The sequence below is a fragment of the Mastomys coucha genome, unplaced genomic scaffold (genome assembly GCF_008632895.1).
Source record: "Mastomys coucha isolate ucsf_1 unplaced genomic scaffold, UCSF_Mcou_1 pScaffold22, whole genome shotgun sequence".
Taxonomy (NCBI): domain Eukaryota; kingdom Metazoa; phylum Chordata; class Mammalia; order Rodentia; family Muridae; genus Mastomys; species Mastomys coucha.
In genome coordinates this window covers 217345529-217362606 of record NW_022196905.1, presented here as the reverse complement: position 1 = coordinate 217362606, position 17078 = coordinate 217345529, and the positions used below count along the sequence as shown (strand labels likewise).

The 17078-nt window shown below is 40.2% G+C and overlaps 1 long non-coding RNA gene across 2 annotated transcripts in view; it reads right to left on the bottom strand.

The window, feature by feature from the left end:
- The window catches only part of LOC116069618, a 42735-nt gene that overhangs the window by 19247 nt on the left and 6410 nt on the right, over nt 1-17078 (bottom strand). The window contains exons 2-3 of one of the 2 annotated variants that reach the window (XR_004110071.1): nt 8206-8266; nt 6000-7187 (exon numbers count right to left, since the gene is read on the bottom strand). This is a non-coding gene — a long non-coding RNA (uncharacterized LOC116069618). Of the gene's footprint in view, nt 1-5999; nt 7188-8205; nt 8267-17078 lie in introns of those variants that run through there. The other variant, XR_004110072.1, reaches the window with a different exon arrangement.

Sequence of the window (17078 nt, the reverse complement as noted above, 5' to 3'; positions counted from 1 at the left end):
GAGGATGGCCAAGTTGGTCATCAATGGGAGGAGAGGCCCTTGGCCCTGTAAAGGTTCTATGCCCCAGTATATGGGAATGCCAGGGCCAGTAAGCAGGAGGGGGTGGGATGGTGAGCAGGGGGAAGGGGGAGGGAACAGGGGTTTGTTTTAGTTTTAGTTTTGTTATTTTATTTTATTATTTTTTTCTCCTTTTTTGGAGGGAAACCTGGGAAAGGAGATATTGTAAATAAAGAAAACATCTAATAAAAAAAATCGTACAACAAAAAAAAAGAAGAAGAAGAAGAAGAAGAGCCCCACTTATGGGAGCCTGGAAGGGCACAACCAACTATTACCAAGAACAAAAATAACTCTCTTTGGAAATAACTGGAGCTCAGGCATGCCCCAGGTGCCATGGGTAAGGGGCTGGCTGTCTCTCCTGTCACCTTACCTGACAGGACCTGGTCTGGGCCTGTGTCTCATGGGAAGATGCAATCTAGGTGAGGCTGCTCACCATCAACATTGATCAATAATACCCAGCAGTAAAATGGAGGTCAGCAAGGCTCTGCTCTCTCCTCAAAGCAGAGAATCCTCTTTGCTTTGCAAGGTGCAGAATTTGGGATGCTCATCTGTCTAGTCCAACAAAAGTAGAATGGTCCCAAGGAAGATGTTCAGTTTTCATCTCCCCATCTTAGAAAATGTAGACAGTGTTACAAAAGTGAACAACATCAAAGTAATGGTATTGTGTGGGAGCTGATGGTGGGAAACGGCAGTTCAGGCACCATCACCCTGAAAATTACCTAAGGGAGCCTGGAGCAGGTGGACCATGAATTCAAATGACAAATCAAATTCTCATCCTAAGCATCAAATTTGATCAGCATTTAGGGGAGCCCTAGTCTCTGGAGGTTCAGAGTGTGCCTTGGGGCTGGAAAGCTCTTCAGTCTAGCTGTCCTGTGGGTGCTGTCATTGATCTTTTTGACATCATAGTCATGGTTACACACTGAAGAAGCCAATGTAGAGGCACTCTGAGACACTGGCAGCAGTAAGTCAGGCACTCAAGTTACTTGGGACCAGTTAGCTCCTAGAGGCAGTGGTACCTTAACCATAGAAGCTGAGAACCTAATCAGCATGCAGAGTCCTGGGACTCCACTAGTTCCAAACCAAGGACAAGATTGGCACAAGAAACAAAACAACAGAAAGATTCCCCAGGCTACAAAGGAGACACTCCATCACTCTAAAAGTCCCTTGGCCAGAACTACTACCTTGTCTACCTACAAGAGCAAGTAGGATGCTAATATCCAAACCTCTTCTTGAGCCAGCCTTCTGCAGTAAAGGAAATCCCAACAGGAAGGGAAGGGCCTCTGCAGTGGGCATCCCATGGCACAGGGTGGGTCAAGCCCTTTACAGCTGGCCTGCTGCCAGAGACAGACACTGAACGAGACAGCAGGAGCCCAACAGAGGGATCACAGCTCAGCCACACTCAGCCACACAGCCTCCAATTCCTGAGGGCACCAAAACCAATTTTTCAATAAAGATAATTTCTTTTAGAAGTAGAGGATGTTTTGAAAAGCTATAGATAGCTTGAGAATCTTGAACACAGAGGGCAGGGGCCCAGGCTCCATTTACATACAGGACGATCTGTTCATTTTGTCCCAGGGCCATAAACTACAGCCCCACCCTGTAAACACATGCTGCCAAAGTGTCGCTCCTTAAGTACGTTCTATCAATCAGAGGAACAGGTTGCTGACAAACTGGAATGAATCAGCAAAGCTTTAAAGCTGTTCAGGAGGCTGAGGAAATTAGTTATGCAGAAGGCTGTGTATCTCAAAGGAGGCAGCCACAGGGCGTCTTGCAATGTGACTCTCCCCTTCCTCCAGTTGAGGTCCCCTTGAAACTGGAGATGTTTTGTGACTATCTTGGCCAACTGAAGGCGGCTTCTGGCGAGGGGTCATAGAAGACTACTTACTGACTTGTTTGCTGGAAGATTCCTTCAGAAAGTCTTCAGCCCCCATGCAGTAAAGGGACACTGGGGGTGGCTTTGTGATCGCGAGTGCATGCACACCTGCGTGCGCACAGGCACTCACACACATTTGCAGGTGGGAATTCAGCCACACCCCAGCTACATCCATCTGTGGTTGATTCAGATATAGCCACCATCTGACTTCAATTTTCTGAGAGATCCTGGGCCTGAAAATCCAGGCCTATTTAAAATTTGTACACAGATACTCAGAGGTAATAAAATATTATTTCACACAATAATGCCACAGATAGCAAGAGAAAAGAAATTAAGGATTTGACCCACGACTGTTGGCAAACAAGTTTACAATCACAACTGTGCACTAAATGATCATGGCTACCATGCAACAGCTTCCTGTGTACAAATTCCAGATCTGTAATGTACTGGCCATGTGACTTTGGGCTGATTGCTTGTCTGAGCCTCAGTCAATTCATTTACATCCTATTGATGGTACCGGTAACTTTGCAGAGTTTATATGAGGGTTAAGTTTATTTATCTAGTAAAATATGCCCAGAGCAAAATCTGTCAACAAGGATGTGCTTGCTGCCTGCTGTGTAAAGAATTCTAGGCTCTAGAGTCCGAATCCTGAACAGTTCAATTCAGCAGCCCCTAAAACAGAGACAGGGTGGGCAAAATGGCTCAGCAGGTAAGCATGCTTGCTGCTGAGTCTGACTACCTAAGTCCAATACTTGGAGCAAACATAACTGTGGAAGGGAATAAGTGACTCCCACAGATGTCCTCTGACTTTCAATACACATCGTGGCTCAAATGCTCATGTACACACACAAGCGCCTACATACACACACACAATGGACATACTGAATAAGTAAGTATTCTTTAAAAATCCAAATATACTGATTTGCAAATACTTAGAATACTTGAGGTTGGACCTGTGCTTAGGTGTTTGGAGTATAATCATGGGTTGGCCTTGGTCTTGTATTGTAGGAACATATGCTCCGCAAGGGAAGACAGAAAAACAAATATTTACAAAGAAGACTCTTTCGGAAAGCAGCCATCTTCATTCATTCTCATTTACCATGAATGAAGCATAAATCTGTTTTCCTAGGGCATTACCTAAACCATAATTGGCACTTAAAATGTGCAGATCTCTTAGAGTGGAATTCAGTGGTAGAGTGTTGGGCAAGCATACCTAAGGCTCAATGATCTACCCCATCCTCCCAAAAAACACTAACAAAAAAATGTACGAATCCCTGGAATAGTGATTCTATACTGGGAGCCTTATCTAACCAAATACTAAGATGAGAATTTTGTTTATCTGTATTTGTGTACATATATATGTGTGCATATATCTTGGTAGGATGCTCACATGTCTATACACTTAAATATGTGTTGTTATGAATGGTATGAGTAAAAATCCATAGTTGTTTAATAATTAAAAAGTTAAGTTGCTGTGTTATGCTGCTATGAAAATGATTTCATAGTCACAGGCATGTGTAGATTTTCATAAATTATAATTAAAATTAAATTATACAACAGTGCATAAGATATAGTATAAGAGGTAAGAGACACATAAAAGGAGTGGCTCCACCTTCCAACACTGTTTTCCTGGGGATGGTGAAATAAGAAGCAAATTTTGAAATATTTTTAAATAAAAGTTTGTAATTTCCTCCCATTTATTTATGGAAGACCTGACATACTTTTATGATAAATGAATGGCTGCATCTCATTACAACTTGCCTTACTCCTTAAGGGTAATAAATCTGTCTCATTAAATGTTCACATTTACTCTCAGTTCTTGATCCATCTTCAGTTAAAACAGGAAGCTAATAAACCACCAGTTTTCCAGCCTAGGCATGACCTTTTGACTGGAGTTTAGAAATGCTGGAGCAGCAGCAAGGTGCAAGGCTTGTTGAGAACAGGACGTAAGCTAATCCACAAATCTCTGGAAGGCCTGCCTTTCAAGTCCGTGCCTATGCATGATAGAAGCAGACCTATATCCTAAAGAGTGCTGCCCCAGAAGCTCGGAGGAGAATTCATAGTGGAATACCTAAACAGCATATGCAGAGCGCTGGGTTCACACCTCAGCATGAATGAATAAATAAATAAATTGCTAACAGTGTTAATAAAAATGAGGAATCATCTCTGAGATTTAACTGGACTTCTTTTCTTAGGAATAATGACAAACATGGTTATCACAAAAGACCTTAGGGGCCCTGGCCTTGACCACAACTAGCACCATTCTCAGTGTGGATATGTGTGTGTGTGTGTGTGTGTGTGTGTGTGTGTGTGCGTGCATGTGCATCTGTCTGTCTGTCTGTGTATGTATATGAGCGAGAAACAGAGACAGAGACAGAGAGACAGAGATTTCTTTTAAGGGTGGCAATCGGTGGCTCAAATATTTTAGGTTATAAATATGTAGAACACTAAAACTGAATACAATATTGTCTGTGTGCTCCCTTCCCTTGTAAAGACCCCCCCCCATTCACAGTTACCGTCATCTTTATAACTTCATCGCTCTTCCTTCAAGCACAGCCTTGCATCTTCCCTGACTCCTGGACCACTCCTGTGTTTGGAGGGTGTCTCTCCTTCCAATGCTATATGTAAGTAGAACATGAAAAAACAAAAACAAAAACAAAAACAAAAAAGCAAAAAGGACCTGTTCTTTGTGTCTGTCTGATTTCACAAGGCTTATCTGTGTTGTAACAAAAAATGTTTTCTTCTTTAAAGTGCAACAGCACTTCAGGGTATGTATGGGCCACATCTTGTGATTTAGTCCCATAAGGGTGAACACTTGGGTTGACTTCATGGCCTCACTATTGTAAATTATGCTATAGTAAGCATGAAAGAAAACATTTCATACCGAGTCTGACTTCAATTGTTTTGTATAATCCCCAAATTAGGACTGTTTACTTTTTTTAAAAAACCTTTATAATTTCATTTAGTCATTGGTGTTTATGCACAAAAACCTGGAAAATGGTCAAAATATGTAAATAACTCCTCTGCCCAGGAAAAATGTCCACTGTTTTTCATGGTTCTTGCAAGCATTGTTTTTTTTTTTAATCTCTGCATGAATTTCAGAGCTTTCTGCTTGATCAGGTCCTTGTGCCAAAGCTCTGCACTTTAGGCCGATGAAACAATGGCAGAAGGCGAGGACAGAAGGAACATCAAGGTGAAAAGAAACACCCCAGAGCTGCACGGAGCCTTCCTCTACCCCAGCTCCTGAGGCCTAATAAAGTATTGTTCCCTACACACCTAGACACACCCCCAAGAAGATAAAATCTACTTACTTTCTTCTCTCTTTGAAGGAACAGTCACTTTTCTTTTGCAATTCTTCAGAATCCATTTTTTGTTTAATTTTGAATCTTTATAAATATGTGATTGAATTGTTTTCACAGTAAGTTACACAAGAGTAGTTTGAGTTGTTTGGGGGTGGGTAGTTGCTACACTCTAGTCTTCCTTAATTGATTAATGTCTAATCAATAGTTAACTTTTTGTGGGTGTATGTCATGTGAATGTGTGTGTGTGTGTGTGCGCGCACACACACACATATGTCTTTCTCCATCACTTTGCCAGTTGCATACTTTGAGACAGGGTCTCTCACTGAACCTGGAGCTCATAGTTGGCTAACCTAGCCATCCAGAGAGCTCTTGTTCATCCTGTCTCTGCCTCACCATCACTTATGTCACCCCGGACCTTTTCCTTACACAGGCACTAGAGATCCAAAGTCAGGTCCTTGTGTTTTTAGCAAGCACTTTACCTATGGGGTTATCTCCATCCTCCTCAGAGGTTAACTTTACAGCCAGGAACTGGGGTATCCTTTGGTTAGGAAAGTGAATGCATCATTGAAGAATCTAATGTATTCCATGCCCCTGAATAGAAATAGATGGAGAATTCAGACTTGAGCTGTAGTCAACAGTTTCAGGTACTTAATCACTGATGGAGATGTACCTATTAATTAATTGTGTACATCTGGGGCCGAGAGAGTAAAGGTCAAGGAGTGCTCACATTCTAACTCCTCTAGGACCCCCTGATGGACATCATTCTCCTTCATATTTCATTTAATATTTATGAATCTGTAATACTCAGAGAATCTCATCCTGGGACCAGTTGAGGACTTATTCATTTAGTCATTTATTCATCTGTGTATAGTGAAGAGCAACTTTTATCTGCCAGGAAGAAAGAAAATAGGTAAACACTTTTAAAAGGAACAGGTGGCAATCTAACAATGATGGAGCTTAATCTAGCCAATGCCTGGGCCAGCCATTCTGACCCTGACCCACTGAGCATCTGTCCTGGTCACGGACTACACCGGAAGCTGTTTGTCTGCCCCACGTTCCGTATCACCTAGAATAGAAAGAAGCTGCCTCTGGTCTTCAGTGAGAATCACAAGCTCTTGCTCCTTCTCATCCCAATCGGCAAAGAGGCTTCTCATTCGATACATACAGAAGACTGCCAGGCCTTCTGCTTACCTCGAATTATAATTCATGGAGGAAGTTGTTCACACCCCAATTCTCACTTTGATGTTCCTGCTTACTCATGTATTTATTTAGATGAGGTTTTCACTGTGTCCTCTTGCCTTAGCCTCCCAAGTGGCTGAAACTAAAGGTATGCAGTACTACATCACTTCTAGCCCTGCAATGAAAGAAGACAACAGGATGGTGCTGCTCTTGGGAGGCCCCGAGTCCTCCCTATGTTTGGGAAGTTGCATGAAATGTGTCCAGATACATGTGCCTTTTGTCACAACAGAAACAAAGGTACCATTTTTTTCTTGAGATTCTTAAGGGAAAACAGATTTGTTGTTGTTGTTGTTCTTGTTCTTGTTAGGTTATGCTCTGTTAGAGTCTGAAAGATGGTACCCCCCAAATCTGTATGTTGGAAGCCAATATGCAATATATTAGAGGTGGATTGCTAGGCATAATGACACATGAATGCAATGCCAGAATTAAAGGTGTGCTATTGTGGCCAGGTTATTTGGAAATCACCCTGGACTACTGTCCTAGCTTGATGTTCATGGCTGTAATAAAGAATATGACCTAAAGCAACTTAGGGAGGAAAGGGTTTATTTGGTTTACACTTCTGGCGCACAGTCCTTCATTGAGGGAGGCTAGAGCAGAAGCTCAAGACAGAAACCTGGAGGCAGGAACTGAAGCAGAGACCATGGAGGAACTCTGTTTACTTGCCTTGCTCTACTTCAGTGGTTCTCAACCCTTTTGGGGGTGACATATCAGACATCCTGCATATCAGATATTTACATTATAATTTACAACAGTAGCAAAATTACAACTATGAAGTAGCCACAAATTATTTTATGAGTTCAGTTACCACAACACGAGGAACTGTATTAAAAGGTTGCAGCATTAGGAAGATTAAGAAACACTGCATTTTTCTTTCACAACCCAGGACCACCTGCCCAAGAGTGACACTTTAATTACAGGCTTTTCCACGCATGCCCAAGTTTGTGAAATAATAACTCTAAGACTTAATTATCTATGAATCAATGTCTCAGCCATAAGCTTTGGCTTTTCCCCACAAGCTCATGATTCAATTAACCGAGTTTGTTTTATTCTAAGTCCCACCACGTGGTTAGTTACCGTTCCTCGGATTTATGCTACTGTTTTCCTCAGAGTTCAGGGCAAACTGCTTGCTCCTGACTCTATCCCAGAATTCTTCTCTCTGTGTGTCAGAACCTACACTTACTGTTTCCTGCCTAACCTAATAGGCCAATAGCTTTTTTATTGACAGGTGATGCAGCCATAAAGTACACAAGAGATCCTCTCTCTATTTCAACATTTTTGTCTAAATAAAAGACACTTTCTCTAACATCAATAAAATACATATATAAAAATTTCATTCACAATGTCCAGTCCATATGTATTAGGCAACCTTGGAGAAAGTACTCTACTATCTATCCTTCTATACTTAAATCAATTTCTATCATAACTTGCATTACCAACCTAAAACATCTTCTTAGACCTAAAAACATTGTCTTAAATCCTAAACAACTTAAACTTATATGTGAGACTATAACTATCTAGTCTTCAACCCAAAGGCCTGAGAAGGAATAAATATTACCTGAGGATGCAGGAAGTACAGGCAAGCAGCTTCCAAAACTATAGAAATTATATGGAAAGCTTGCTATTTAGACAGTCCCCCAAAATTTCTCTGTGTTATTAGAGCATCATCTTCAGCCTTCTGACCCAGAATATCCGACAGACACTTCTGTGAAGCAGGAAATATGAAGGACTACTTACTCTGTTTTGGCAAAGCTCAGTTTTGCTGCATCTTGTTTGTTCAGTTTGGATAGCAGTCTATCTGCAATTGAAGCAAAGCATGAGTTTCTTGCCCAATGGTTAGCATGCCACATTTGAAACAAACTCCATATGCTTATCATCTTCTTTGAAGCATAATGGGGGTGCTGCCAGGAGCAGACATGTCTCACTTTCATAAATGCCTTTTAATGATAAATCATCTTTAAATGCCATATTCTATGGATCTCTGAGGTTTTTGAAGATCTATTTATCTATCTATAATATGTCTAAGTAGGTAAATGTTGCTTATCTGTAGCTATTTGCTATCTGTTCAACCTTAGAAACATATTTCTGTAATAAACTAGACTATTAAGTAACATGACAATAAGTTTGATTTAACTATTAACTTCCACTTCTTAATTATCCTAAACAGTTTGTTATAGCAGTTTTCAAAAGGAGTGGAACTTAACATTGCATTTTTAAAAATTACATAGGTACAATACCTAAAAAGAGTTGATACAAAGTATGTTATAACCAAATATAACCTTAATTTTGTTTCAATATACAAAGATCTATATACCAATGTAACCAAAAATAAGCTTAAGTTTGTATCAGTATACAAAGATCTATACCAATGTAAGATTTTTGGCTAATAGCAACGCTATAGATTAAGAGTAGATTTAATAATCTGCTCTTTACTCCTATTATCCCTGTATTACTCCTATAGCTCCCTTCTTTGCTTCTCATCCCTTCTCTCCTTTTTCCTCTTAACATTAGATAAGAAAGAAAGAAGTATAGAGGAAAGAAAAAGAGGGGGAAAATCCCTGAATCTAACCACTCTTACTTTGTTTCCTCACTGACCGAAACCATTAAACAACTTGTAATCAATCCCCATTAGTGACAATGATCATCACACAATGAATGACCAAAAATTATCCAACCCACTTTTTGGGAATGGGTGTCATTGTCTTAAAAGTGTTTCTTGCTGATTGGGGGCATCATTTTTCCTTTTTGGTGGCCCAAGAAAGTTTGGATATTGGCCAGTCTGAAAAAAAGCTGGCTGTATCCAGTCTCTACATGCTGAGAAAGTTCAGAGTTTAACAAAGTCCTGACTGGAACAGTCTGTGATGCTGGAAAATCTAGTAAGCCATTCTGAAACTGTCCTGGATATAGATTTTTGAGGAAACAGCATTGAGGCAGGCTGAGGTAGAACCAAGCAGGATGCTGAAATCCTTCTCAACATCCCCAAGAATGAATCTTATCAGGGCCATTTTAATTTCATTGCTGTCTGTAAACATATAAACTTTCACAGGTAATATAGATTTGTGCATTAATATATGTATGGAATATGTATAATTCAGTTAAAGATGATTCTTCGCTCTCTGTTTGAGCAGGTAAAGTGTCTGTCTTTCCTTATAAGCTAGCTTGGGCTGTGTCTTAGGGTTTTCATTGCTGTGAAGACACACTATGACCTAGAACTCTTAAAAGGGACAACATTTAATTGGGGCTGGTCTACAGGGTCAGAGGTCCAGGCCATTATGATCATGGCAGGAAGCCTGGCAGGATCCAGGCAGGCATGGTGCTGGAGAAGGAGCTGAGAGTTCTACATCTTGTCCCAAAGGCAAACAGGAGAAAACTAGCTTACAGGCAGCTAGAACAAGGGTCTTAAAGCCACGCCCACTTCCTCCACCAAGGCCACACTACTTCAATAAGGACACACCTCCAAATACTGCCATTCCCTGGGCCAAGCATATTCAAACCACTATAGATTGTAGAACCAAATTGAAATATAAATTTCTTTTTATGCCATTTGAAAGGAAGAGATTATAAGTCTTAAGGATTCAGTAGCCACCAAGATTTATTGGCTTTGTATAGCTGATGTTCTGGCTAGAGACATTTTCATGTCTTAGCCAGTCTCAGAGCTGTTCCCATGAAGGGGGACCAGCAAATCATGTTATCTGTTTTGATTTAAACCTAATATTTTTTCTTTGTATGACTACCTATATTCAGGCCTTAATATTTTACCTTTTGATCCTATACATTTAACTCATTTTAGACTTTGTTTTACATGAGACAATGCCCCACATCCTAGAAGTTATGTAGATAGCTTTTGAAGTGGCCAAGTTGACTTCCAGGAATCTTGTAAAATCATTACATTTGCTCCTGAATCCATTAAGCCTTCAATTTCAATTCCATCTGACTGTAACTTTAACTTTGGTGTCTTATCATTTATAGCAGTTTGCCAAAATACTTGTTTTTTTGGTCTTTCCTGAGTTTTCTGTTTTATCTATTGAAGCTACTCTGGCTTTGATGTCTGGGCTGTTAATGTTTATAGCCAGAGCAGTATTGTTTGATATTTGGGCCTTGTAGTGTATTTCCAACAGAGGGCTACCTTGCTTGTCCCTTGTTGATCTACATTTGTTAGTCCGGTGTCGGCCTTTGCCATATCTTGTGCATATTCCAGAAGGCTAGACCCTTCTTCCTGGGTTGCCTCTAGAAAAAAAAAAAATTGATTCTAGGAACGCCTTGCCTATAATTCCTTGTTAAAAGACCTTGCTTGCCACAAATAAAACATTTGACAGTTTGGCTTTTCTTAAAACATTTAGGAATTTTTTCTATTAAAGTTGCATCCTTAAATATTTTAAATCTGTCATTTTTATGGGATGCTGTTGTAATTCTACTTGAGGGCAGCCACTGTAATCACTTGTCATAGACCAACCAGATAAGCTCAGATGGTTTTCTAACAACCTTTGTGGCCTTCCTGATTTTCATTATATGGTGGTACTGTATGCTCTGAACTTATTTCCTCTGTGTCTATCTCAGTATCCTCCACAATTGTAATTACAACTTTTTCTAATTTTTCCTCTAAGGCCTGTCTCCACTTTTGTATTTTTCTTCCTCTTTCTTTCCTTCTTTCTTTCTTTCTTCCTTCCTTCCTTCCTTCCTTCCTTCCTTTTCTTTTTTGTAGCTTTGCTATCTTAGTATCTTCCTCAATTTTATTCATATTTTTTTAATTTATCTTCTAAGGCCTCTTCCAGTTTTCATTATGTACTTTTCTTGTCTCTCTAAAGCTCTTCTCCTTGAGATAGTGTAATTTTGGCTATCAGCATTAAAATGAGAGTTACCAATGTGATAGTAATCATAATTGGTAATTAGGTCATTTATCTCCTTTGTTTTTATACTTAAAACATTTAAAATTGCATTATATTGAGTATGAAAGGTCTGTAATTGTCTCTCATCTTTATGTGCCTTATTTCTTTAAATGTATCTAATTTTCTCTATAAGGACTTTATTTTACCAATTTTAAACTATTCATTTTTATGATTATTTATACCCAGTTTTTTTCTCTTTTATTGTTTGTAAATATAATGCTTTACCAGCTGACAAGTTTGGGGGCTTTTCAGTACTTGTGCAGCTCCAGGAAAATCTGTGGGCTCCTCAGGCCAGCATGTGTTATGGTGGTTAACTCCATCCCCTTGACTCAGTTTAGCAGGCTGCAGACTTCTGGTCTGTCTCGTTCCCTTTCTCTGGAAAGTTTAATGTTTGGGTCTCAAATGGACACAAATTGGGCCATGTAGCTCTCCCTAGCACACTTTTCTACCTTTCTTGGAACCGTGCCAAGCTTGGGAGAAGTCACAGCTACTGCATCCTCAGGCTCCTGTTCCAGAGAGCTCCAGCCAGCTGGGTTAGCTCCTGGGCCTCCCTTCCCTCTCTCTTAAAAGTATTTAGCTTCCTGCCCGGCTAGGAAATTGTTCTGAGAAGTATTTGCAGTTTTCATCCAGGACTTTTCTAAGTTTGGATTCTATACCCAACAGTGGGAGCCATTTGTAACCGAGAGCTTTTCCACCTACGCCCAAGTTTCCGCCAAAAAGATGATTCTGAGAGTTAATTATATATGAATAAATGTGTAAGCCATAAGCTTTGGCTTGTTCACGTTAGCGTGTAACTCAATTAACCTGTTTTTGAATTACCTCTCCTCAAGTTTATGTGGACCATCTTCCTCAAAGTTCAGGCAAAGCCCTCGTCTGTCTATCCTAGAATTCCTCTCTCTCTGCTGGAACCAATTCCTATTTCCCACCTAAGCTAATAGGCCAACAGCACTTTTATTGACAGGGGATGCATTGATATAGTACACAAGAGGTTCTCTCTACCTGAATGACGGTTTCCCCCAGCTTGTGTCAAGTTGACAAAACTAACCAACATAGTTGTGCAGTGAGAACTTGTCTCAAAAACCTAAAACACGGGTGAGCTACACAGCTCAGTAAGTAAAAACACCACACCACAAGCCTGACGGCCTGGGATGAGCATAAAGGTGGAAGGTGAAAGCTAACCACACTTTCCCTCTGATTGCTCTATGCTGTGGCATGCACTACCCACACCACCAAGGCGAGCGCACACCCACGAGGTTAACAATAACTACAACAACAATACATTTTAAAACAAAAGCAAAAGCAAAGTAATGAAGTTGTATGGGTTCTCCTTCATAACTAGATCTGTGCCTTTATATAAGATTCTAAGAGTGAGTTTCCCTCCCTTCCGGTCCACCATCTGCACCCCTGAGCTGAGGTTGATCCACAGCCCACTATGCACAGGTCCCGCCAGGAGAGAGCTGTTCTCCCAGGAGCGCTTTCACTCCCAGGCTTAGAGGGAAGATAGCCACTTTCTCTCCAATAATTGTCTGGAGCAGGCATGGAGGAACACACGGGGACCAAAAAAAGTTATCAAAAAAGATAAGGAAGGACACTTCACACTCATCAAAGGAAAAATCTACCAAGAAGAGCTCTACTCTGATATCTCCTAGTGCAAGGGCACACACATTCATTAAAGAAACCTTACTAAAGCTCAAGACACAAATTGCACTGCACACAATAATACTGAGAGACTTCAACACTCAACTCTCAGTAATTGACAGACCATGGAAACAGAAACTAAACAAAGACACAGTGAAACTAACAGAAGTTATGGACCAAATGGATTAAACAGATATCTATAGAACATTTTGTCCTAAAAAAGAAAAAAAAGAAGAATATATACCTTCTTTTCAGCACGTAATGGTACCTTCCAAGGTACCATTCCAGTCAAGTGCCTCCCAAGTGCTGCGATTAAAGGCGTGGGCCACACTGCCCAGACAGGAGCTGATTCTTTGAGAAAATCAACAAGATAGATAAACCCTTAGCCAGACTAACTAGAGGGCACAGAGACAGTATCCTAATTAACAAAATTAGAAATGAAAAGGGAGACATAACAACAGAAACTGAGAAAATCCAAAAAATCATCAGACCTTACTACCAAAGCCTATACTCAACAAAACTGGAAAACCTGTATGAAATGGACAATTTTCTAGACAGATATCAGGTACCAAAGTTAAATCAAGATCAGAAAAATGATCTAAACCGTCCCATACCCTGTAAAGAAATAGGAACAGTCATTAATAGTCTCCCAACCAAAAAAAAAAAAAAAGCCCAGGACCAGATGGGTTTAGTGCAGAGTTCTCTCAGACCTTCAAAGAAGACATAATGCCAGTACTCCCCAAACTATTCCACAAAATAGAGACAAAAGGTACTCCACACAATTCATTCTATGAAGCCACAATTACTCTGATACCTAAACTACACAAAGATCCAACAAAGAAAGAGAACTTCAGACCAATATCCCTTATGAGTATCGATGCAAAAATACTCAATAAAATTCTTCCAAACCGAATCCAAGAACACATCAAGATGATCATCCATCATGATCAAGAAGGCTTCATCCCAGGGATGCAGGAATGGTTCAACATAGGGAAATCCATCAATGTAATCCACTATATAAACAAACTCAAAGAAAAAAACCACATGATCATCTCATTAGATGCCAAGAAAGCATTTGACAGTATCCAACACCCCTTTATGATAAGTCTTAGAAAGATCAGGAATTCAAGGCTCATATTTGAACATAGTAAAAGCAATATACAGAAAACCAGTAGCCAATATCAAACTAAATGGAGAGAAACTTGAAGCAATCCCACTAAAATCAGGGACTAGACAAGGCTGCTCACTCTCTCCCTACCTATTCAATATCATACTCGAAATCTTAGTCAGAGCAAATAGACAACAAAAGGAGATCAAAGGGATACGCATTGGAAAGGAAGAAGTCAAATTATCACTATTTGCTGATGATATGATAGTGTACTTAAGTGACCCCAAAATAATCCACCAGAGAACTCCTAAATCTGATAAACAACTTCAGCAAAGTAGCTGGTTATAAAATTAACTCAAGCAAATCAGTAGCCTTCCTCTACACAAAGGATAAAAAGGCTGAGAAAGAAATTAGGAAAACAACACCCTTCACAATAGTCACAAATAATATAAAATACCTTGGTGTAACTCTAACTAAACAAGTGAAAGATCTGTATGACAAGAACTTCAAGTCTCTGAAGAAAGAAATCAAAAAAGATCTCAGAAGATGGAAAGATCACCCATGCTCATGGATTGGCAGGATTAATATAGTAAAAATGGCCATCTTGCTAAGCTATCTACAGATTCAATGCAATCCCCATCAAAACTCCAACTCAATTCTTCACAGAGTTAGAAAAAACAATTTTCAAATTCATCTGGAATAACAAAAAACCCAGGGTAGCCAAAACTGTTCTCAACAATAAAAGAACTTCTGGGGGAATCACCATACCTGACCTCAAGTTGTATTATGGAGCAACTGTGATAAAAAAAAAAAAAAAAAAAAAAACTGCATGGAATTGGTACAGTGACAGCTAGGTAGATCAATGGAATAGAATTGAAGACCCAGAAATGAACCCACACACCTATGTCATTTGATCTTTGACAAGGGAGCTAAAACCATTCAGTGGAAAAAAGACAGCATTTTCAACAAATGGTGCTGGCTCAACTGGTGGTTAGCAAGTAGAAGAATACAAATTGATCCATTCTTATCTGCTGGTACATAGCTCAATCCAAGTGGATCAAGGATCTCCACATAAAATCAGATACACCGAAACTAATAGAAAAGAAAGTGGGGAAGAACCTTGAGCACATGGACACAGGGAATTTTCCTGAACAGAACACCAATGGCTTATGCTCTAAGATCAAGAATTGACAAATGATACCTCATAAAATTACAAAGCTTCTGTACTGCAAAGGACATTGTCAATGGGACAAAACAGCAACCAACAGATTGGGAAAAGATCTTTACCAATCCTACATCTGATAGAAGGCTAATATCCAATGTATACAAAGAACTCAAGAAGTTAGACTCCAGAAAACAAAATAACCCCATTAAAAAATGGAGTACAGAGCTAAACAAAGAATTCTCAACTGACGAATACCGAATGGCTGAGAAGCACCTAAAGAAATGTCCAATATCCTTAGTCATCAGGGAAATATAAATCAAAACAATTCTGAGATTCCACCTCACACCAGTCAGAATGGCTAAGATCAAAAACTCAGGTGACAGCAGATGCTGGCAAGGATGTGGAGAAAAAGGAACACTCCTTCATTGCTGGTGGGATTGCAAGCTGATACAACCCCTCTGGAAATCAGTTTGGTGGTTCCTCAGAAAATTGGACATAGCACTACCTGAGGATCCAGCAATACCACTCCTAGGCATATACCCAGAAGATGCTCCAACATGTAATAAGGACACATACTCCACTATGTTCATAGCAGCCTTATTTATAATAGCCAGAAACTGGAAAGAACCCAGATGTCCCTCAATAGAGGAATGGATACAGAAAACATTGTACATTTACACAATGGAATACTACTCAGCTATTAAAAATGATGAATTCATGAAATTCTTAGGCAAATGAATGGAAATGAGAAATATCATCCTAAGTGAGGTAACTCAATCACAAAAGAACACACATGGTATGCATTCTTTGATAAGTGGATATTAGCCCAGAAGCTCAGAATACCGAAGATACAATTCACAAACCACATGAAACTCAAGAAGGAAGACCATAGTGTGGATACTTTGGTCCTTCTTAGAAGGGGGAATAACATACCCATGGAAGGAGTTACAGAAAAAGTGAGGAGCAGAGACTGAAGAAATGACCACCCAGAGACTGCCCCATCTGGAGATCCATCCCATATAAAGTCACCAAACCCAGACATTATTGTGGATGCCAACAAGTGCTTGCTGACCAACGCCTGTTATAGCTGTCTCTTGAGAGGCTCTACCAGTGCCTGACAAATACAGAGGTGGATGCTCACAGCCAACTATTGTACTGAGCACAGGGTCCCCAGTGGAGGAGCTAGAGAAAGGACCCAAGGAGCTGCAGAGCTTTGCAGCTCTATAGGAGGAACAACAATACGAACTAACCAGTACCCCCAGAGCTCCCAGGGACAAAACCACAAATCAAAGAGTACACATGGTGGGACTCATGGCTGCAGCTGCATATGTAGCAGAAGACGGCCTTGTTGGTCATCAACAGGAGGAGAGGCACTTGGTCCTGTGAAGTCTCTATGCCCCATTGCAGGAGAATGTCAGGGCCAGGAAGCAGGAGTGGGTAGGTGGATGAAGACGGATGTGGGGACAGGGGGTTTTTGGAGGGGAAACCGGAAAGGGGATAAGATTTCAAATGTAAATAAAGAAAATATAATAATAATAATAATAATAATAATAATAATAATAATGAGTTTAATCCTCATGAAAACAAATACAGAAGGTGCCATCAAAAACACAGAGAAGCTGTTAGCAGATTCCAAAACTGTTGGTACCCTTATCTTGGACTTCCTGGCCTCAAGAAGTGTGAGTAATGAATGTTTGTTGTTTGTAATTGCCCAGTCTAGCCAGTGTAGAGTACACTTTTACAGTAGCCCTCATGGACTGCACATGTCTACCCAGTGTAGGGTACACTGTCACAGCAGTCCTCATGGACTACA